This window comes from Aythya ferina (assembly GCF_964211825.1).
Source record: "Aythya ferina genome assembly, chromosome: W".
In the NCBI taxonomy this organism is placed as follows: domain Eukaryota; kingdom Metazoa; phylum Chordata; class Aves; order Anseriformes; family Anatidae; genus Aythya; species Aythya ferina.
This window is the reverse complement of record NC_140313.1, coordinates 5566229-5590992: the sequence shown is the minus strand read 5'-3', so window position 1 is coordinate 5590992 and position 24764 is coordinate 5566229. Positions and strand designations below refer to the sequence as shown.

Here is a 24764-nt window from a genome sequence, read left to right as displayed (position 1 = left end):
GATTGCTATTTCCAGCAGCAACTGTACCTGGATTCTCTAGATTTCTAAAAATGACAGATCATACTCAGTCCTGGGAAGGAACAGATTTTAAAGTTGAGCTCCCGACACATAATCCTGGCTACAATATACTGTGTTATCAAAGGTGCCTTTTCAACAACGACAGAAACTCAGGGGACAATATTACTGACCTTGGGTGTGGAAATATCCATGAAGTAGGGAATAATCCATACTGTACCTAATACGGTAGCCACAGGAATGCTAGTATACATAATGCACATCAGATACAACATGATAATCCTGTAACTGGATGGCCTGTCCCGAATAGCAAGGAATGGTACTGGCTATGTGGTGTTGAGGGATTTCTTGAAACAGCAAAAATCCCATGGCTTGCTGTAGCTGAGCAAACCAAGCTACCAGGGCAACTATGAGAAGTTCCCATGACAGTGTTCCCACATCCCCCAATTGAGGAATTCAGGAAAATATTGTTACCAGTAGCTGGCCTCAAGGACAAGGTCTATGTGACTGCTAATCACAAGGGGGTTGTTTTCTTGCAGGTGGGGTTGTTTTCTTGTAGCTGTTTGTCTGAGTGCTTTTGACCAATAATCTTGTGTGAAACAATGTCCACCCCTGTTAAGTTCTTTATAAAAGTTAGGCTATTCGGGCAATAAAATGGAGCATGATCTGACTCTGCTGGTGTCTGTCGTGCTTTCGGCCGTGCTTCCTGCAACATATGGTGCCCGAACAGGCTGAGACCCGAACAGGCTGAGGCCGGGACATCGGAGCGGTGCCGGGACATCGGAGCGGCGCCGTGAGATCCGAGGCACACGGCAAGCCGACCACCGCACAGAGAGAAGCATTGAAACACCCTACTAACCGACATGGGCAACGGCCTCGGGGTGAGAAACGGGACGCGGAGAGACGCGGAAAAAGGAATCGCGGAGAGATGCGGAATCGCGGAGAGACGCGGAATTGCGGAGAGACGCGGAATCGCGGAGAGACGCGGAAAAAGGAATCGCGGTGAGACGCGGAATCGTGGAGAGACGCGGAAAAGGGAATCGCGGAGAGACGCGGAATCGCAGGGGGATGCGGAAAAAGGAATCGTGGTGAGACGCGGAATCGTGGAGAGACGCGGAAAAGGGAATCGTGGAGAGACGCGGAAAAAGGAATCGCGGTGAGACGCGGAATCGCGGAGAGACACGGAAAAGGGAATCGCGGAGAGACGCGGAATCGCGGGGGGACGCGGAAAAAGGAATCGCGGAGAGACGCGGAAAAGGGAATCGCGGTGAGACGCGGAATCGCGGAGGGACGCGGGAAATTTGAAGTAATCGCATGAAATTGAAGTAATCGCGGTGTGATACGGGCCATCTGAGATCGAGTTGCTACGGGAGACCAGAGGCGTCAGTGGACAACGGCAGCCGACCCTCACCGTGTGGCGAGTCGGCACAGAGCAGAGGGACGGACATCAGGACCCTGCAGCCTGTCTGACGTGACCATGGAGGCAGCGGCAGCAGCGGCTGTGCTGCTTCTCTCTGGCATTCTTTTTATAAGAAGTTATCTTGCAATGCAAAAAAGACTATTCGTCCCCAGATCGGTGTTATAACTATGTTTCTGGATAAGATTCCGTGGGGTTGCCACATTCTACAGACTATTAATGACGATTTAGCTCTATTGCAGGGCAGGAGTGCAGAGACGCAGATTACACCGCCAAATGACCACCGTCAGTCAGGCTCGTTCACAAACAGCTTCTAGGGTTGCAGCTGGCATGGCCTGCAGCCGTATAGCAGACGTTACACTCTCTTTCCTAACTAGTAATCATGTGTCTCATCCATTTGTGGTGAATGGTCAGTGGCAAAAAAGAAAAGGGGGAGAGTAAGGGGCGACAAAGACAGAAACGGTACCAGGAGGATGCCATTGACACTAACAGCATGGGTAATAGGCGCAGTATAAGTGACACAGGTGCAGGGCGGCGGTGGGTGCTGCCGCGCTGCGGGGCGCTCTGCCTGCTGCTCGCCCTCGCCGGCCTGTGCACTGCTGCCGACGGTGCTAGAGCAAAATGTGAAGACTGCTTAGATGGCAGTGATGAGAGTGCTTGTGTGAAGAAGACGTGTGCTGAATCTGACTTTGTGTGCAACAGTGGTCAGTGTGTGCCAAATAGATGGCAGTGTGATGGGGATCCAGACTGTGAAAATGGGTCTGACGAGAGTGCTGAGCTGTGTCATATGAGAACATGCCGGGTAAATGAAATCAGCTGTGGTCCTCAGTCAACCCAGTGTATCCCAGTGTCCTGGAAACATGATGGTGAAAAGGACTGCGACAGTGGAGAAGATGAAGAGAATTGTGGCATTGTGACTTGTAGTGCAGCAGAATTCACATGCAGTAGTGGGCAATGTATTTCCAAAAGCTTTGTCTGCAATGTTCAAGATGACTGCAGTGATGGTAGCGATGAGCTGGAGTGTGCACCTCCTACTTGTGGTGTTCATGAGTTTCAGTGCAAGAGTTCTACCTGCATCCCTATCAGCTGGGTGTGTGTTGATGATGCTGACTGCTCCGACCACTCAGATGAATCTTTGGAGCAGTGTGGCCGCCAGCCTGCACCTCCAGTGAAGTATTCTACGAGTGAGGTGCAGTGCGGCTCAGGTGAATGTATCCACAAGAAGTGGCGATGTGATGGAGATCCTGATTGCAAGGATGGAAGTGATGAAATTAACTGCCCTTCTCGGACCTGCAGGCCAGACCAGTTCAGATGTGAAGATGGGAACTGTGTCCATGGGAGTAGGCAGTGCAGTGGTGTGAGAGACTGTCTGTATGGCACTGATGAAGCAAACTGTAACAATGTTATTCAGTGCTCTGGACCTGGCAAATTCAAGTGCAGAAGTGGAGAATGCATAGATATCAATAAAGTGTGTAACCAGCAGAGAGACTGCAAGGACTGGGGTGATGAGCCCCTGGAGGAATGCATCATAAATGAATGTGACTGTCCAGCTGGGTTTGAGTTTATAGACAAGAGAAACTGTGGAGACATTGATGAATGTCAAAACCTTGGTATCTGTAGTCAAATGTGTATCAACCTGAAAGGTGGCTACAAAAGTGAACGTAGCCGTGGCTATCAGATGATTCCTGCTACAGGAACCTGGAAAAGGCCATACTGGTACAAAGACACAAATAACACCTGTGATTGCAATGACGCTGCTAAGCAGGGTTTAGGGGTTTATAGCATGGAGACAAGGGGTAACAACTACAGTGTTTGGAACAATTGTACAGCTTTGGCCTTACCTCCTGATGTGCTTCTGATTTGTGGGGATGGGGCCTGGCAAGGTATCCCTGCAAATGCTATCAGATGTCCATGTTACATAGATAAACTCATTGTATTTGCTCCTAGCTTGTTACAGTTGCGTGAGATCACCAGACATAAATGGACATTGCTTGCATTGGATTGCAATGATAATGTTGAATTGTGTGGGGTTGCAGCTAGAGCGGCATTGGCAATTTCAGTGCCTGGAGTGGCATCTGCGGCCACACGTAACAACTTAGAAAAATTGGTATGCTGGGCCGAGAGGCAAGCCTATGCCACGACAGAGATACTTGAGGAGATGTTACTAGATCAAAATAGTCTGCGACATCTGCTTTTACAGGATCAAGCTGCTATTGACATCTTGCTTTTGGCTCAAAGGAATGGGTGTGAGGACTTTAAGGGAATGTACTGTTTAAACCTTTCTGATCATAATGAGTCAATTCACAAATCCATTACTTTCCTGAAAGAGCACATGAGAAAGATTCAATATGGTATCAATCCTTTCAATCAATGGTTCACTGACTTGTTTGAAACAAAGTGTAGATGGTTGTTGGGTTTAATCACAAGGGGATTAAGGATTTGGTTTATGGTGGTGGTAATCATCGTTGTGTGTTGTAAGTATAGCTAAAGAGTTACTTGTAAAACTGCTGTGTCAGGCTTGGTTTGCTCAAAAGAAGAAGGGGGAATTGTTGAGGGATTTCTTGAAACAGCAAAAATCCCATGGCTTGCTGTAGCTGAGCAAACCAAGCTACCAGGGCAACTATGAGAAGTTCCCATGACAATGTTCCCACATCGCCCAATTGAGGAATTCAGGAAAATATTGTTACCAGTAGCTGGCCTCAAGGACAAGGTCTATGTGACTGCTAATCACAAGGGGGTTGTTTTCTTGCAGGTGGGGTTGTTTTCTTGTAGCTGTTTGTCTGAGTGCTTTTGACCAATAATCTTGTGTGAAACACTGTCCACCCCTGTTAAGTTCTTTATAAAAGTTAGGCTATTCGGGCAATAAAATGGAGCATGATCTGACTCTGCTGGTGTCTGTCGTGCTTTCGGCCGTGCTTCCTGCAACAATGTGGCAATAAAGCCAGGAAGATGTTACCCCTAGGATGGAAGAGAGCTTGCATCCTGGAGGCAATAATTCCAAATGTAACTATTACTGAAGACCCACAAAGCCAAAGGCCCTTGAGACCACATACAGAATTAAGCAGACTCCAGATAATCCTCTACTAAAATTCTCTAGCATTTCACAGTTTTGCAAGGTGGTTTTTACCTTGGTTAGGGCTGAGTGAATCAGAAAAAGCTATTGTAAATATCTCAACTATAACTGAAGAACTAGAAAATAAGTTTGATAAGTTTGCAAAAATAGTACACTAGAATCGAATAGTATTAGATTTATTAATAACCTCACAAGGAGGAGCGTGCACTGTAATTATTACTAGTTGCTGTATATATGTAGATCAAATCTTTACTTTGATTTAATGTGGAGTGTGGCCAGCAGGTCAAGGGAGGTGATCCTCCCCCTCTACTCTGCCCTGGGCAGGACTCACCTGTGTCCAGTTCTGGGCTCCCCATTACAAGAAAGACAGGGATCTCCTGGAAGAAGTCCAGCGGAGGGCCACAAAGATGATACGGGGCCTGGAGCATCTTCCCTATAAGGAAAGGCTGAGAGACCTGGGTCTGTTCAGCCTGGAGAAAAGAAGACTGAGAGGGGATCTCATCAATGTGTATAAATACCTGAGGTGTGGGAGACAGAGGGATTTGGCCAACCTCTTTCCAGTGGTTTCCAGGGAACAGGACAAGGGGCCATGGCCACAAAACGGATCACAGGAAGTTCCGCACCAGCACGTGAAAGAACTTCTTCATGGTGAGGTGGATGGAGCACTGGAACAGGCTGCCCAGGGAGGTTGTGGAGTCTCCTTCTCTGGAGATATTTAAGGCCCGTCTGGACGCCTACCTGGGCAGCCTGCTCTAAGGAACCTGCTTTGGCAGGGGGGTTGGACCCAATGACCTTTCGAGGTCCCTTCCAACCCCTACAGTTCTGTGATTCTGTGAAATGAGATGAATTTGACTGATCTCAAAAATCTAAAAAAAATATCTAAAAAAAAAAAAATCTTAAAAAAAAAACGCAACAAGATCCTACATAGAGTAGCTCAAGATGACGCTTCATGGGGATTTAGAAACATTTGGGAGAAACTAACTTCATGGTTACCTGATTAGAATTGGCTCAAACAACTTTTTGTTGGTATTGTAATAATAATGGCATTATATATCTATCATCCCCTGTGACATCCGAAGAAGAATATTGCACCTTAATGTTGGAAAAACTCAAGAGTGCAGTATGTGAAGAGGTGCAAAAACAACAATAGGAATAAGAAAAGAAGAGGGGAGAACTGTGAGAAACTAAGTTGTGTTTTTGCAGTAGAGAACTAATTTTCTGTATTCCAAGGTATTTGTGTAGTCATAATAAGGAGAAATGCTAAGTAGATAAGTGGACTGTAAAAGTTCTCACTGTTCCAAAATAAGGTGAAAGCTTGAGAAAAACAGGATGAGTAGTGTGAGAACAGTAAAACAAAGATCACAAGTTCTCAAAACATAAGAAAGGGAAAAAGGAGAAATTAAAGCCTCTAAAAAATCTATAAATCTAAACCTCCCCTGCCTCAGCTTGACACCATTCCCGCTGGTCCTATCACTGGTGACTAAAGAGGATAGATTGGCTCCTTCCCCTCCACTCCCCTTCGTGAGGAAGTTGTAGACTGCGATGAGGTCTCCCCTCAGCCTCCTCTTTTCCTCTTTTCCAGTCTGAACAGGCCAAGTGACCTCAGCTGCTCCTCATATGTCTTCCACTCTAGGCCCTTCACCATCTTCGTTGCCCTTCTCTGGACACTCTCCAACAGTTTTACGTCCTTGAGAGACTTATTCTAGGACAGTCAGTAGTCCAGGCTCTAATCTTAGTCAATCGAGCAGGGTCTTGAGCTTCTACATATCAAAAGACAGTGCCTTGTCACTAGCAGCTCCTTCAAGGTCCATCTGTTTCTTTGAAGGTAACTCCACAGATACCTTACCTTCATCCCACCCCAGAACAGGAAAGATCTTGATTTCTTAAACCTTTCCCCCCAGCCCCTAGGATAAGGGAGTAGTTTCTGGCTCTGAGCCACAAGGACAGATGTCTACTAGGGCCCTGAAAGTTCTTTGCAAGTTGCTTCGAATCATTCTGTGCTGACTAGTACACTCTAGATAAGGAATGGAATGAACTGCTGGTTTGACGTAGCACATACCAGGTTTTATTTGCTCATATCTGCCAACATTTTTACCTTTCATCCTGAAGCTTCTGAGATACATTTGATTACCTGAGTTCAAGTCAACCCAACATCCACTGCTCAAGTCCCTGGAAGAGCTAGCCCTTCTCAAACATTTTACTTTAGGGAACAGATAGATCAATGTCTAGTTTCCATACATCCAGCAAACTGCCAACAAACATGAAACCCTTCAGAAAAATAACACATTTACCGGTTAAAGAAGTTGTCCATCAAAAATATCTCAGGTATATCTAATAAGGCCCTACAAATATCTGATGCTTTTAGTTGCATCTAATAAAGCCTGCAAATATCTGATGCTTTTAGTTGCAATAGAATTCACATGTTTAAGCAGACCAGCCTCACTTCAGCTTTTCATTTGTTGCCTAATAACTGTGGACTCAATGTTGCAAGAATTAGGCATGTCTTCAGGCCTTATCCATCAAGCAATTAGGGTATGCTTTTGATTTTCAAGTATAAAAAGGCCAAGTTCAAAGTGAAACTCGTGATCAGATGCCTATATAGACCAAGCAATAGTGTTCCTGGTATTTCAGAAAGTCACTGATGAGAGTCATGGCCACTCTAGTGAACACTCAAGTGAGGATGAGAACAAGCAGGTTTCAGCTCCTAATCAGTCTACCTATTGCTTTGAAGAAAAATCCAACATGTTTGTGTTATCTATTTTATATTGCAGCTTGGAAAAAAACATTAACAATAAAAGTTAAGATTTTTTCAAGATTTTATTTCCAGCATGGTAATTAGCTAATGAATTTAAGGTGTGTTGTGTTTTTTTTTGTGATTCACTTGTGAAAGTTATCACTCTTAATCCTATTGCTGACACTACCACTTATATTCAGACAGTTATGGGTTAAACCTCCTTAGCATATATGCATTAATTAGATACTGTACCTGCTGTTCTGGGTCTTGCCTTTTGAGTTCTATTGTTAGCAGCATATGAATAACTCTGTGGATATTCTGAAACATGCTTCAGAAACTTTCCCTTCTTCAGTAGATCGACTTCCCTTGAGGAAAGTTCTCCCAAAATTCTTAACTAATCTCCACAAGTTATGTTAAATAGCATTCACTTTGAACACCTCAAATCTTAGCAAAATAAACCAAAAGCGACACCACCTCTAAACAAGTTAGACTGTTCTGCTGCTTTTTCCATACCTTGCCTGTCTACATCCACCTAAGACTCAGATTTTTCTTTCTTAAACTTCCCAAAACCTAGCATGAAGGTGATAAGGTGACAAACACGTTCCTTGGAAAAGTATCAGCTGTGTGTAACAAATAGAATAGAACAATAGAAGCATTGATATGTTCACCCCTAAAAAAAAATGCCAGGGCCATGCAGGGAATGTCTTGCAGACATGATCAAATGATCAGTTATTCATGCTTCTATCTCAGTAGCTTCTTCTAAATGCAAACTTGTACTGCACCAAACAGCCTCATAGCCAGAGCACACAGGTCAATATAGACTTCTGACATTTCCAGCTCAAGGGGGAAAGACACTGGAACAACTGCAAGAAATAGCTACTAGACAATTTCTAACCCGTTCAAAAACAAACGTTGTCTCTGAAGTTCTTGTTCTCACCAAGTTTGCCAAACCACATTTTTCTACCTCCAGAAGATTCAGATTCAGAGCTGAACCTGAGCACCTCTCAGAAATCAACCTCAATACCTTTCTGCTACTTATAAGAAAGCTTTCCTCTGACCCTGCACACAAGAAACATAAATGGGACAACAGTGGAATTTTACTGTTAAGTTCCACAGGGTTTTGTCAGGTTTAAATTCACTTAAGTACATCTGAAGCCACACTTCAATATTACAAGTCAAATCCAGATCCACAAATAATATTTTCTTTAAGCAGCAGCTGCTCCTGCAAGAGGATCATCCCGAGACTGGAAGTCTTCAGAAACATGTAAGAGTCAAAATATGAGACAGAGAGAAATATACAATACCAACTGGCTTCACGAGATTTCTGGAGACAAGTTTCAGCTGTCAGAACAATTAATATCCAGAATCCCAAAACCAGATGCTGTTTTCCATATGTTTTGACTTTGAAAAGTTTATTCTATCCACTAAGTGACATTAGGAGCAAACAAGTACTGTCTCTTATCTTCTACTTCTTTCTCCTTACCCTTCTTTGTCAATTTGACTTGCTCATTAATTGCAGGCAACCAGAGATAAAGTAATCTTCTTGATCAAACCTCTATCCACTTAAGGCCAAGAATGACAAAACACATACTGCATGTCAGCACAAGATGAAAAAGAGGTGCTCTGGGAGCATGACAGAAGAAAGAAGAAGCCTGCAAAGGCTTATCAAAGATCCTGTCTCTGTTATAGCACAAAGAAAGAGGTCCCATCTCCCGTAGCAAAAAGCTCTAACCTAAGCCACCACTGTGTTGTACAATCCTGCTTCAAGAGCCTGGCTCAAGTATAAATTAGGGGGCAAGACAAGGCACACGAAGACTAGAAGATTTAAATGTGTATGCAGAGTCCAACATATAGTTTGTAGGAAAGGTCAACCTTGAACCAAAACCTCCCAAGACTCTGGCCAAGTACTAAGACTGGTAGCTATCCGATCAAAACCTAGAGAGAATCATAGAATATCCTGAGTTGCAAGGGACCCATAAGGATCATCAGGTCCAACTCCTGGCACCGCACAGGTCTACCAAAAATTTTACACCATGTGACTAAGTGCACAGTCCAAATGCTTCTTAAACTCTGACAGGCTTGGTGCAGTGACTACTTCCCCGGGGAGCCTGTTCCAGTGTGCAACAACCCTCTCGGTGAAGAACCTCTTCCTGATGTCTAGGCCTAAACCTCCCCTGCCTCAGCTTGACACCATTCCCGCTGGTCCTATCACTGGTGACTAAAGAGGATAGATTGGCTCCTTCCCCTCCACTCCCCTTCGTGAGGAAGTTGTAGACTGCGATGAGGTCTCCCCTCAGCCTCCTCTTTTCCTCTTTTCCAGTCTGAACAGGCCAAGTGACCTCAGCTGCTCCTCATATGTCTTCCCCTCTAGGCCCTTCACCATCTTCGTTACCCTCCTCTGGACACTCTCCAACACTTTAATGTCCTTTTTGTACTGTGGTGCCCAGAACTGCACACAGTACTCAAAGTGAGGCTGCACCAGCGCAGAGTAGAGAGAGACAATCACTTCCCTCAAAAGACTAGCAATGCCGTGCTTGATGCACCCCAGGATACAGTTGACCCTCCTGGCTGCCAGGGAACACCACTAGCTCATATTCAACTTGCTGTCAACCACAACCCCCAGATCCTTCTCTGCGGGGCTACTCTCCAGCGTCTCATCGCCCAGTCTGTACGTATAGCCAGGGTTGCTCTGTCCCAGGTGCAGGACCCGGAACTTGTTCTTGTTAAACTTCATGTGGTTGGTGATTGTCCAGCTCTCCAATCTGTCCAGGTCTCTCTGCAAGGCCTTTCCACCCTCAGCTGAGTTTACAACTCCTCCAAGTTTGGTGTCGTCGGCAAATTTGCTCAAAACACCTTCTAGTCCTACATCCAAATTATTTATAAAGACATTGAAGAGGACTGGCCCTAAAATGGAGCCTTGAGGGACCCCACTAGTGACCATCTGCCAGCCTGATGTGGCCCCATTTACCATAACCCTTTGAGCCCTGCCCGTCAGCCAATTGCTCACCCATTGGATGATGTTTTTGTTAAGTTGTATGCTGGACATTTTGTCCAGTAGGATCCTATGGGAAACCGTGTCAAAACTCTGCTGAAATCCAAAAAGATCACATCAGCTGGTTTCCCTTGATCGACTAGATGGGTGATCTTATCATGAAAGGAAATCAAATTTGTTAGGCAGGACCTACCCCTCGTGAACCCGTGTTGGCTGGGACCAACGATCTCATCGTCCCCCAGGGTGCGCTTCAATAACTTCAAGAATCATCTTCTCCATAATTTTACCAGGCACTGACATGAGACTGACAGGCCTGTAATTGCTAGGGTCTTCTTTCTTACCCTTCTTGAAAATTGGCACAACATTTGTCAGCTTCCAGTCTACTGGGACCTCTCCAGATTCCCAAGATCATGGTAAAACAATTGAGAGAGGTTTCGTGATGACGTCAGCCAGCTCTTTAAGCACCCTGGGATGAATCCCATCTGGACCCATGGACTTGTATGGATCCAGGCGGAGCAGCAAATCCCGCACACGTTCAGGGTCGGTTGGGAGTTTGTCATTCCCACCGTCATAGTCCTCCAGCTCAGGGCACCCTGGGTCCCAAAGCCCATCATCAGCGTTGAAGACGGAGGCGAAGAAAGCCTTAAATGTCTCTACTCTGCCTGTGTCATTGTCTGTGAGGAGACCTTCCCCATCAAGTAGCAGACCTATGTTTTCTTTGGTCCTCCTTTTTCTGTTCACATATCTAAAAAAACCTTTTTTTATTGTCTCCCACAGACGTGGCCAGCTTCAACTCTAGTTGGGCTTTGGCCACACGAATTTTCTCCCTACAGACACAAACAGCATCCCTGTATTCCTCCCTCATCACCTGACCCTCCTTCCAGCAGCCGTACACTTTCTTTTTGCATCTAAGCTCCAGTAGAAGATCCCTGGTCAGCCAGGCCGGCCTTCTGCCCCGCCTGCCTGACTTCCAATACTTAGTAATTGCCTGATCTTGTGCTTTTAGGAGGCAGTGCTTAAAGATTGACCAGCACTGATGTATGCCAGTGCCTTCAAAAGCAGTTTCCCAGGGGACCTTGCTGACTAGTTCCCTGAGCAGCCTGAAGTCTGCTTTCCCCATAACCAGTGCTGAAGTTTTGGTGGCAGTTTTCCTTCTGTCGCCATAAATTCTAAACTCAACCACTTCATGGTCACTATGACCGAGACGGCTGCCAATTTCCACGTCCCCCACAAGACCCTCTGTCCTCCAGCAACAGATCTAGGAGGGCACCTTTCCTAGTTGGCTCCTTTAGAACCTGCACCAAGAATTTATCATCCAGGTGCTTTATGAACCTCCTGGACTTGCTCGTGTCAGCCGTGTGGTGATCCCAGTTGACGTCTGGCAAGTTGAAGTCCCCCATAAGGACAAGGGGAGTTGACCTCGAGGCATCACAAAATCACAGACTCACAGAATTGTCTACGTTGGAAGAGACCTCAAGATCATCGAGTCCAACCTCTGACCTAACACTAACAAGTCCTCCACTAAACCATATCACTAAGTTCAACATCTAAACGTCTTTTAAAGACCTCCAGGGATGGTGACTCCACCACTTCCCTGGGTAGCCCATTCCAATGCCTAACAACCCTCTCGGTAAAGAAGTTCTTCCTGTGAGGAATGTTTTAACAATTTGTGTCAATAAAGAACAGTCCTGTCTGCCTCTGGGTCCTGCACTGGCAATTTAATTATTGAACCACAGATGCAGTGTGTCCCAGTCTCCCCCTCATTCTAGTCAATTTATCAAGTCTTCAGAAAATAGTCCTCAAATCTATGAACCTGTTTGCTTTTGTTATTCCGGACTCCTATTTCTAACAGTTATAGCCTTTTTTCTGTCTTCTTCGAGATTAACTTAACACTGCTATAGGTGTGACTGTCCCTGTGAATGGCTGGTGAAGAATGTTTTAATTACTCGTGAAGTGTCAATAAGAAAGCTATTTGTGTTTGTATGAAGTCTTTGATGTCTGGGGGTTTCAGAACAACTGATAACAACTAGTGACTGTTATGGGATACTATGCAAGCCTCTGATATCTGGCCAGGTGGCCAAGAGATTAAGAAGAAGAAAAAAAAGAAGCTGAAGGACGGCTAGGAGACAAGACCTGCAGGGGATGCTGTGTAAACTTGACACGGTGCCAAGGAGTACAAAGGGGAAGGACAAGAAAAAAACTTGGAGAGGAAGACTATGAGCCTTCAGCATGAAAGACCCCTAGAGACCCCCAGAGGGACCACCGGAGACTGATGCGCATGCTCCAGTAGGAGGGACTGGACCCCGGAAGATAATTATAATAACCTATTTTTTTAGAAGTAGTAATGAATATGTATTAGTCTAGGAGCATAAAAATCAGCTACTTGATGTAACTGGTGTGCGTCCTGGTGGAGCGGAGACTCCCAGTGCACCCAGCGCTGTTTGCTTACCTCTATTCTTTTAATAAATCCTATTTTTTTATTTAATCCTATTTTGAAGACTGAGCTATTTCTAACAATATCCAACCTAAAACACCCCTGGTGCAACTATAGCCCCTCGTCCTGTCACCAGGCACATGGGAGAATAGACCAACCACCACCTCGCTACAGCCTCCTTTAATGTACCTATAGAGAGCAATAAGGTCACCCCTGAGCCTCCTCTTCTCCAGGATGAACAGACCCAGAATAGAAGGAGATCAGGTTCATCAAGCAGGACCTGCCTTTCATAAACCCATGCTGACTGGGCCTGATCACCTGCTTGCCCTGTAAGTGCCGCGTGATGACACTCAAAATAATCTGCTCCGTGAGCTTCCCTGGCACTGAGGTTAAACTGACAGGCCTATAGTTTCCTGGGTCTGCCCTCCGGCCCTTCTTGTAGATGGGCATCACATTTGGTAGACGCCAGTCGACTGGGACCACCCCTGATAGCCAGGACTGCTGATAAATGATGGTAAGCAGCTTGGCCATCTCCTCTGCCAGTTCTCTCAGTATCCTCGGGTGGATCCCATCTGGCCCCATTGACTTGCACACATCCAAGTGTCGTAGCAGGTCGCCAACCATTTCCTCATGGATAGTGAGGGCCACATTCTGCTCCCCATCCCTTTCCACCAGCTCAGGGTACTGTGTATCCAGAGAGCAACTGGTTTTGCCACTAAAGCAACCGAACAACTGGTTTTGCCGCATCTCGTAGTTCTGCAAAGAATAATTCATCAGCATTGTCATACTGGCCGGGTGGTCTGTAATAGACTCCCACAACGACATACCCTTTATTTTTTTGTCCCTTAATCCTTACCCAGAGGCTCTCAACTTTGTCATCCACAACTTGAAGTTCCACACAGTCCAGCCCATGCTTCACATACATTGCCACCTTGCCTACCCTGCCTGTCCCACTTGAAGAGCCTGTAACCATCTTTTGCAACACACCAGCCACAGGACTCATCCCATCTGGTTTCGATTATGTCGATGATGTCATAGCTGTGGGACTGGGTCAAGACTTCTAGCTCATCCATTTTATTCCTCATACTGCGTGCATTTTTGTAGAAGCACTTCAAATGCGCATTCCTGCATGCAGCACCTTGTGGAGCCAACTGAAGGACCTCACTGGCACATAGTCCCTCTGATTCTAGGGCATAATCCCTTAGCTCATCACCAGCATGCCGGGTTTTAGCCCCTTCCCCCTTCGACTCTACTTTAAAGCCCTATCTATCAGCCCTGCCAGCTCCTGAGCAAAAATCCTTATCCCTCTCTGAGAGGCACGTCCCATCTGGTGCCAGCAGGCCCGGTGTCGTGTAGACCTTCCCATGATCGAAAAACCCAAAATTCTGCCGGTTGCACTAGTCTCGAAACCATGTATTAATGTGATGAGTTTGCTTGTCAGCATCGATCCCCCCTATCGGAAGGACAGAGGCAAACACAACCTGTGCCCCTGATCCTTTAAGTAGTCGCCGCAAAGCCCTAAAGTCCCTTTTGATCACTCTCAGACTTCTCCTAGCTACCTCGTCATTACCAGCCTGAAAGACCAGTAGCGGGTAGTAGTGGGTGGGCTGTACCAGGCGCTTGACTTTCTTAGTGAAGTCTCTCACCCAAGCCCTGGGGAGGCAATAGACTTCCCTGTGGGTTGGGTCCAGTTGGCATATTGGCCCCTCTGTCCCTTTCAGAAGGGAGACCCCCAAGACAATAACCCTTCTTTCTTTCTTGACAGACAATGTAGCAATGTGGGGGGTAGGTTGCCTTGCCTTAGGCAACCTCTCCAACTGAGACGAGCTTTCGTCTACTTCGTTGTTCTGAGTGTGTTTGAGCCTCATACCTGTTATATAAGGATAGATGGGAAGGTGAGGTGGGCAGGGACAGGACTTGCCTACCACCCCAAACAGGAACCTGCCTCCATTCCCCGCCTTGGCCTAGGTCTCCTCCTACTGCCTGGCGGGATGTGGGAACTTTTGTCTTCTACATAGCAGGAGACACTTGTGCTGTGGCAGGCTCCTGAGTCTGTCTCAGAGAGGGTAGAGTACACCTCCACCAGTCAATTTCCCTCTCTGACTCCCTTAACCAATAAAGTAGTAGCAGTTACTGATCCTAAAAGAACTCTGGTGTCCGTGTGGTTCATTATGCCACAAATGGCACCTGAACAGGGACATGAATTAAAGGAACAGGGACAGGATGTACTGGGTCTGGCTGGAATGTTAACTTTCCCGGCAGCAGCCCATACAGTGCTGTGCTCTGCACTTGTAGCTGGAACAGCAGTGTTATCACACCAGTGTTGTGTCTACTGCTGAGCAGTGCTGGCACAGCATCGGGCCTCTCTCTAACCCTCCTAGGGGGTGGGCAAAAAGTGAAGAGAGAAACATCACTAGGGCAGCTGACCTAAACCAACCAAGGGGATATTCTATACCATATGATGTCACACTCAGCAATAAAAGGTGGAAACAGGAAGAAGAGGGGAGGCGTGGGCTCTCGTTGTGAAAATGTCGGTCCTCCTCCCAAACACCGGCTACGTGCGTTGAGGCCCTGCTTCAAGGACGTGGTCAAGCATCGCTCATTTGTGGGAAGTAGAGAGTAATTTCTTTCCTCTGCACTTCCACATAGCCTTCATTTGTTTTATTTGTTTGTATTCCTCCTTTTTTTTTTTTTCCCCTTTCCCCCTCCCTTTTCCCCTTTCCCTTTTTATTTCCCTTTAGTTAAATTGTTTAGTTCATAATAATCTTTCTTTAATTATTATTATTATCTCCCTTTAATTAAATTATCCTTATCTCAACCCATAAGTTGTTCTTTGCTTTACTTCTTCCCCTCCTCATCTAAGAAGGGGAATGAGAGAGCGGTTGTGGTATTTAGCTGCCCAGCATGGTAAAACCACCACACAGGAAGAACAGGGACAACCTGAAGAGCAGGGACAAGCTAACAGAACAGGGACCAGGACAGGAACAGGGACACTTATCGCCTCATGAAGATAGGTTCAGCCAAACTCAGCAAAATGCTCAAAGAAGCTCGTACTGAAAGTTGCTGGAAATAAGCACACAGGAGCGGGAAAGAAACTTGTACTGAAAGTTGCTGGAAAGAAGCGCACCCAAGCTGGAAGGAAGCTCAAGCTGAGGGAAGCAGACCCGCGCACACAACTGCCCCTCTCTGGTAAGCAGTTGTGCGCTATGGGGAATCATATGTCCTTCGAAACAAAAAATGTCCTGGTAACCTTACAGCTTAATCCCTTTATTACGAATCAGACAGTTTATGATCCTGAAACATGGGACCAAACTGAGGTCAAGGTGTGGGACTCTGCAACTAAAAAGGACAAGGTTGCAGTGGGATTGCTCAGCACCTGGCGAGCAGTCTCTGAGGCCTTAAAGAGCCATGTGGGGTCACAATCAGAAACATGTGGTTTGCCAGACAGTGAGGGTGTTGTGGGCTCATCCACTGATACACCTGCTACGCCATCAGCCCCTCTGCTGCTACAGTCAACTCAGGCCTTATCTGGTATGCCCCCTGGTGACCTGAACGTTCCTTTTGATCCAGGCCCTATTGGCCTTGAAAAGGAGCCAGATATGTTTCCCTTCGATCCGGGAAGAATAAGATACATAAGGCCCAAAGGCCGAGTTGCTTAACAACTTAAAGCAAGACATATTGTTCCCATGACTAGCCCTGGAACTCTCCGGTGTTTGTAATCAAGAAAAGGAATGGAAAATGGATACTATTATCTTAGAAAAATTAATGAAGTCATGGAAGATATGGGAATATATGTGAGCACTTCAACCGGGATTGCCATCTCCAACTATGCTCCCCCAGTCATGGACATTAATAGTAATAGACTTAAAGGGTTGTTTTTTCAATGTTACACATTTGCCCAAAATCAGAAAACTTTGCTATTTTTATGTTTCAATTGATGCCTTTTCTGTTTGTATTTTTGCATCTGTCCATGCAGGAGAAAAGGCGACAGAGAGACAGACAGATCTGGCAGACAGATCTGGGACAAACTCAGTTAAAGAAAGGGCACAAGTCATGGTAAAAAAATTAAAGCACCAATCATTGGGAAAGGCCCTACACTCTAATAACTTGGGGCCGAGGTTGTGCTTGTGTTTTAACAGGAGCCAGTCCTAGATGGGTGTCAGCACGATGGGTCCGTCCGGCTGTCTCATCATCTGCCTGAACATGATCACAGCATTCTCCTCCGCGGTTTGGACTCCAGCTCAAACAAAAAACAACGTATGGGAGTGTCCCGCTGGCATATGCAGGACCCACAGACAAGGACTCCAGGAATTGGAGGGACAGCCAGAGGCCACCCCGACTGGGCAGCACTCAGTGCCTGCCTATCCCAGGGGTGTGGTTACAAAGTTCGTTAAGGATAGAATTAGTATGCCTGGTAGTTTTTCTCTGTGTTTTAGTTTGTGTTAATCGCACTTTTTTATGTTAATAAAGAAGGGGTAGATTTGGGAGTGTGGCCATGGAGGTTGACAAGCCCCACAGCTGGTGATAACGTCGAACTCTTAACAAGGAGGCCATCAGGAACGTAAAAAGTTTAGAGGGAACAAAGAAGGGTGATTCGGGAGATGCCTTGTTGTCTCAGGTTGCTTGTTCTCCAAACCTTAAGGCATGGAAGTTGCTGGGTGTTTGCTGTTGCCAGGCAAAGTTGTTGACCAATGAATAGTTAGTTAAAAACTACTGTTGTGGGGAGAATGGTATAAGAAGGGAGGCTGTCCTCAATAAGGGATGTATGGATGAAGTTATGTCCTCAATATGAGAGATAAAGTCATGCCCTCTATAAGAGAGATTTGAAGTTATGTCATCAATAAAGTAGTAGCAGCTACTGATCCTAGGAGAACCCTTGTGTCCGTGTGGTTCATTACACCACATTTCAGTTTCTTCAAGTGAAGGAAATTTAAGTTCAACAAGGCCAAGTGCCAGGTCCTGCACCTGGGGCACAACAACCCCAAGCAGAGCTACAGGCTGGGAGATGAGTGGTTGGAAAGCTGCCTGGCGTAGAAGGACCTGGGAGTATTGGTGGATAGTCGGCTGAATATGAGCCAGCAGTGTACTCAGGTGGCCAAGAAGGCCAACAGCATCCTGGCTTGTATAGGAAGCAGTGTGGCCAGCAGGTCTAGGGAAGTGAGTGTCCCCCTGTACTCAGCTCTGGTGAGGCCGCACCTCGAGTACTGTGTTCAGTTTTGGGCCCCTCGCTACAAGAAGGACATCGAGGTGCTTGAGTGGGTCCAGAGAAATGCGACGAAGCTGGTGAGGGGCCTGGAGAACAAGTCCTACGAGGAGCGGCTGAGGGAGCTGGGCTTGTTCAGCCTGGAGAAAAGGAGGCTCAGGGGCGACCTTATTGCTCTCTACAGATACCTTAAAGGAGGCTGTAGTGAGGTGGGGGTTGGCCTGTTCTCCCACGTGCCTGGTGACAGGACGAGGGGGAATGGGCTGAAGTTGCGCCAGGGGAGGTTTAGGTTGGATATTAGGAAGAACTTCTTTACTGATAGGGTTGTTAGGCATCAGAATGGGCTGCCCAGGGAAGTGGTGGAGTCACCCTCCCTGGAGGTCTTTAAAAGACATTTAGATGTAGTGCTTAGTGATATGGTTTAGTGGAGGACTGGTTAGTGTTAGGTCAGAGGTTGGACTCGATGATCTTGAGGTCTCTTCCAACCTAGACAATTCTGTGATTCTGTGGAAACAAAATGCCCTAAAGCTGTTAAAAGGGATGTTGCTTCATCTCCCATCTCCAACCAGCACTAAACCTGAGCCTACCTTGTGTGATCCAGCTGTTAAAATAGACGTAGAGGACAGCTACGCAGACATGAATGTTCAACAGGAGACATGAATCTGAAAGGCAGTAGTGTCAAAAGACATTTTTCAGATGATAGTAGACAACATTTTGTGAGTACCTCTTCCTCCTCTGCCTCATGTACATCACTTCCAGATGAAAGTGAACTCTTTCCTTTGGTGTGAATAGAAAATTCACACATCTAAAGCAAGTGTTCAGAAAGACATGGAAGTAAAAAAAAAAAAAAAAGAAAAGGAAATCAGATTAATATTAAAAATTCTTAATGGGCTGGGAGGACTGACTTATGAGGGAAGATTAAGAGAACTAAATATGCATAGCTTAGCTAACTGATGACTCGGGGGATAGACAATAACCAGCTACAAGCCTGGAAGGTGTAAACAAAGTATAGAGAAAAATTGTTCAGGGTGATATTGAAGAATAACTACTAGCAGTTAGGACATGAAATTTAACAACAGAACATTTAGGCTGAGCATCAGGAATGCTTCCTAACCATCAGGAACAGTGGTGTCTGCTCCCCCAGCCAGCCACCCCAGCTGATCTCTCAAAAATAGATAATTTTGTGATTGTGTGATTCTGTTTAAACCTCAGCCTTTTTTCCACCAATTGTGTGCACAAGCCATTTGTGACCAAATTCCCTTAGACATGCAAGGGTCAAAAAGTATCTGCTAATCCAGATGATTTCAGGATTTTGGGGACTTTGGAATAGGGGAAGAAGGTGCAAGGACAAAGCAATGAAATTCATGAAAACAAAAACCCAGATTTCAAATTTTTAAGGAGCCTTACTCTCTACCAAGAGACTGGGATGAGTCTTTGTCCACAGAAGGCAGGTGGATCAAGAGACTTAAAATAAAGCCCCATATCAGTGTTTTTGTTGATGTCAGTAAGCTACTGGTGCATCTGACTCAACCATGAACAAAGAACAACAAAGAATAATTCCCATTTTCAACTCCGAGCTTGATTTGTGTTCAAATTTTAGTGTTACATTTGGAGCAGCTGAGGAAGCATTCAAAGAAAGCACTGGAGAGAGAGGTGGGCTTCACTTATTCCTTCTTCAATGTTAAGAATTTATGCCAATGACATGAATCAAGCAAAGACTTCCAAAAAACTTAAGTCACTTCAGAGGCATTCTATCCTGATGTTGTTAAAGGAGTTCCTGCACTTAAGTTTAAGTATTTCAGAGTAACTCCTATTGAAAATACGAGTCCCTCTATCACTGAAGCTATGGCATTGCCTTTACGCCATAAAGGGGTCATCAGCAAAAAGGGTCCTTCCAGGTCCTTCCCTGCCCACTCTCCATCCTTCCATTTTGTTTCTTAGGGCCTTGACTCCTGGTGTCCACAAACAGATTTGCTTAAGGACAGGCTGTTTACAGCTCCCATCTGTTAACAGCAGCAGATGTCAGGCTCAAGGAAGGACTTGGCAGCTTCTTTTCCACTGTTTGGTGTTGAACAACTAACATGGCTGCAGGAAACATTAAATAACAGAGAGGCCATAAACAGCAGACCAGTCCCTCAACAGCACAGGTAAAAATATGCACTTTGAGCACAAAGCCTTCATTCCCTCCCCCTTCCCTTCATCCCTTAGATCAAGCACACCAGGGGCTTGCATATGCCTTGTATCAACGGCCAGCAGGTTGGGACTCAAGCGCAGGCTTACATCCAGCTTTCTTACACAGTGCAGAGGTACCTCGAGACATCTGAGGAAAAGCTGCAACAAGACAAATCCTCCTGCCTCCAGAAAAGAATACAGAGAAGCAACAGCAAATCTGGACTGGGAGCGGCTGACCTTGCTACAAAGTGAGGAGTGAGAACAGAACTAGGTGCTGGGCCTGCCCCAAGCTTGACTCTGGTCCTCTGTGGCTTTATTCCTATTGCATCTACAAACATGAAATCTACAATTTAGTAATAATAAACTTCTTCTCTGACCTTTCCCGGCAAGTTATTGACAGGAGAGAATAATAGGGACACATTTTTTAATTTAACATCAGTCAATTATAGTATACAACTAATAGACTTAGACATCATACATTCAATAATTGTTTTTACTTAAAGCCCTCACAGTTTGCCCACTGAGAGGCAATATGTCAGCAGCAGTCATTGCCTATTGATAGGCACAGTTATTCATACCTTTCTGGCTAGTTTGCCTTCTCCTGGAGCATCCATCACTCAAGAATCTAAGCACTGAGATACAGATTCATTTATACACACACACATTTTGGCTCAGCTGCCAGAGAAGCTGGGATCATTATACCTTTTGCAATAGAAAGCTAGCTGCCCTACAAGCACACCCATTTATTTCACTTCATTACCAGAGGAGCTTATTTATACCTTCTAATACCTAGAAACCCCACACAGAATCAGTACTTCCTTCAAGTTAAGAGGCATATGCATACTTGGGGCCACATTTGGATAGCCTGAACACAAGGCTTTTTCTCTCTTTGTCATTTTTCAAAGGACTCAAAATACTGAAGATGGAAACAGCGAATAATAAATACTTGGGACTCGGCAGGACTGAGTCAAGTGGGATACAACCACTTGGTTGTATGATCTTTAGACCAAGGCCAAAAATTGAGGAGTCTCTGTACCAGGTTCTGTTATGCTGCCACAAACAAGATGCCTCAACTCAAAGTCACTCACCGGGCAGAGCAGCACCCTGATTTTATGTCACCCAGCACTGATCCACAGCATCCCTCAGCCATTATTGCCATTCAAGCATCTCTTTGGAAAACAAAGAGCACATTGCCAGGGGCTCAGTTAAAATAGGCATCTGCAATGACAATCAACTTTGTGTTTTTCCCATATGAGCATTATTCTTCCTTTTGGTAGGAGGCAGGAGAGTTGCATTAATACTTAGCTCTTTAGACAGTAGCTGCCCTAGGGTTAAATTGCTAAAACACCCTTGCACATTATCCTTATTTTGTTGGAAGGATTAGGTTCATTTCATTTTACACAGAAAAGATGAATGACCCAGTCCACTGGCAAGGTCTAAATTGCAGCTCTTTGCATGCTGAAGACTTCCAATACTTACTCTTGTCACAAATAGCACCCTGCAATCCATTTAGTTTCATTTACAGCAGATAAATTTCTCTCTGACCTTTGACTCTGCTGTTGAACAGGCCTGAGACAGACAAGAGCTTAGGAACAGAAAGTGCATTTGATGGTGTCAATCACCAGACCTCAGGGATATTCTTAATTTCTCATGTGCCAGATCAACACAAACAAAACCTTTCTCCTGCTTCTGGAGGAACAGGTTTTGTGCCCACCCCAACTGCGGTTTTGCTAAGCAAGCCTTGCTCAGCCCCCAACAGCTGCCTGTAAATGGAAATGGAAGGCAAGTATTTTACTTACTATAAACTTACTTTCAAATCTCACTCAGTTCCTTGTCCGTCAATTAGATTTATTTTCTTTAGGTTAAGTTTTAAAGGCATATTCCTTAATTTAAGGGTCATACTGCTCAGATTGCTACTCCAGCAATTTTATTGCCTTACTGCCATTTGCATACCATTACCCACTGTACCTTGCAGCATCATTACTCTGCTTTCAAGACTCCATCTCTAAGAAAGAGCAATGTACAGTCAGTCTCTAGAGGGAAAAGGACAGCTAAATTCAACCACTGCCTCCAATTCTCCAATGGAAAGGTCTTTTGCCCATTCTCCTCCATCACAAGTAAATTTTTCATCTGAATGCCCATCCACAGCAGATTTTGTCCAAGATAAAGAGAAGACAACCATCTTGCCAAGCAAAGGGATTGTCTGCAGTTAGAAATGAGGCCCTACATTTGTCTTCTTTCCAAAAGGAGAAGCAGCTATTCACACCTGCTGTCAGAGCTCTCCTTATCGTTGGGCCTCCGAGACAAAGCAAGGCTGAAAGAAATAGAAGGCAGTTAAATGGCAAGGCCTAGCTGGGCTCATCTGAAATACTTTGCTTACAACCCACCACACTCTTGAGCACTGCTGAGTCAGATTCCTTGCCATTTCCAGGGCACCACTTGGTGAAGCCACAGGACTTCTCGTGTCACCTAGCTTCAGTACCAGTCTTCTTCCTGCAGCACTACATGAGACCACGGGCTCTCCCTACATGAATTTTTCATGGGGACTTGAAGGTTTCCTGCAGCAAGTTAGGTATTTCCATTAAAGAGAACACTGGGAGTAGAATCGGAAGCATCTTTGCAGGCTCTGTTCAGGAAGCCCTTCTGCAGAGTTGGCAATTGCCTGTGGAAAATTATTTTCCAGAGCACACCCAGACCCTCTTCCTGTAGCCATATGCTTAAAAATAAATAAATCACACTTCACACTCTGAAAGGACCCGAAAGATTTGAAGGTCTGTCATTTTTTCCTTTCTCACAACTGTAAAAATTCTTAAAATAAGGTCTCCATTACCAAAGGAACCTAGATTTTTCAAAAGCAAGAAATAAAGGAAAATCTTCAGAACTGAGTCATTTCTGCCAGCATGTTTCTTGAAAATAATGATTTCCCTCCTCCAGCAGATATCAGCATCTCTACTTCCTCTTCTAGAAGGAGTCTATCCATGCAGATAATTCTCACCTTCATTTTTAACTATTGCTTGCTATAGTTTGGACTAAATCCTAACCTGCAGCATCAAGAAGTTTGACAGTCTATTGTAATAAGCACTGCCGTATCACCTGATGTTTTGAGTGATGCCTGTGACCAGTCTTTTTCTTGGCTCTTCCTTTTATGCATCTATTTTAGAATTTTAGTACCTAATACAATATGCCCACCAACTTCAGATGGTACACAACTACATCAAACAATAAGTTAAAATACCAAAAAAATCTAAACACAAACATACTTTCTCATATCTTTCTAGCTTCTTGTTTTCAGACTACCTGATTACATCAGGGTTCAAGAAACACTAGCGTTTATTGGGGATTTCTTTAATTTAAAAGCTACTTTGCCAGAGATGCAATCCAGTTATTTTAAAGTCCTTCAACACTTCTTTAACTACCACTTCAGATTCCCATGTATATGCCAGAAGCTTTAAGTGTTTTGATCTCCTTCGACAAGAGACCTTACACAAACCTATGTGCTTATTATTAACAGTACTGTGTCATGTTGTATGCCTGCCAATTTATGTGCATAACACTCCAGGCATATAAATCCATGCACAAATACAGATATGCAACATTATACAATATACAAAAACACTAATGCTTAGCACTTACATAGTGTCTTTTATTCAAGATGTTTGAATAACTCTTGAGAGGTGCTCTTCAGAGCACCAAACATCACTGATAGAAAAGTATCCAAGTTGATAGATCACATTCAGCCATCTGATAACTCTGAAATCCACAGCAGCCCAACAGGCACCTCTTGCCCTAAACAGGTTTTGTTTCTCAAGTACATATGCCATGATCAGAACAGAGAAGGGTCGGTGCCTTGAAGAACTCAACAAATGGCTAAACAGCTCGTGCTTCTCTAACCAGCACAAATATTCCTCCTTCCCTCCCTTATCCTCACATCCCCAAACTCCCCAATTCCCATTATTCAGAAGGGCTTTTATAAAACCCATGTCTCATTAGGCATGTGTTTATGCATTGCTCATTTTCCAAGGCCATAAGAAAGTGAAAAGTTCATTGGGCATTCTGATGTGCATGTCCTCTCCATTCTCCCCACCCCCACCCCTTACACACAGATCTTCCATAAGCAGAAGATGCACAAGTGCCATAATGCAAAATGGGATTTGTTCTGGGATAGCTGTTTTAAATGAATGAATACATTGGAGGGCCAAAGCTGGCTGACACCACACCATGCCTGCCTCTTACTGTCATCTTGAGGCTTCTACAACTTTTATAAAAATGTTTGTTTTCTGCCCACCCGAGCTGGGGCTCCCTCTTGTGGGTGGCTGCTTCCCAGAGATGGGCTGTCTCCCATAGTGCAAAGCTTAGAAATAAACTGTGTGAGCAGAACTCCAAAAAGGAAGAATTATTTCAAGTGTTTGGATAAAAGAGAGCTTGGAGCTTTCTCAATTTAATGGCTTAAAAGATGCCCCTCTCTTCTCCCTCTCCAGCTGAAGAAACATACTTCAGAAGTTACCTTCAAAGTTACAAAAATATTGGTTATCATATTAGAGATTCTGCATACCTACAGAAGGTTGCCCAGTTCCTCCATCATCACCTACAAGTAAAAGAACTGGACTGTTATCAGATCATTTTACTGTTCCCCAGAGCTGTTAACCTCAAAATCAAATCCAGGTCTCCTGATTCCCACACACACACAAGAAAAACGCAACCAGAATCAAGCATCCTGGTTTCCA

General features: G+C 45.0%; 1 pseudogene across 1 annotated transcript; it reads left to right on the top strand.

The window, feature by feature from the left end:
- The first annotated feature begins 1925 nt into the window (after positions 1 to 1925).
- Positions 1926 to 24635, top strand: LOC311426476 (very low-density lipoprotein receptor pseudogene; annotated as a pseudogene). Its single transcript has 2 exons — positions 1926 to 3539; positions 24519 to 24635. The product of its transcript is annotated as a very low-density lipoprotein receptor pseudogene (transcript).
- Positions 24636 to 24764: the final 129 nt, after the last annotated feature.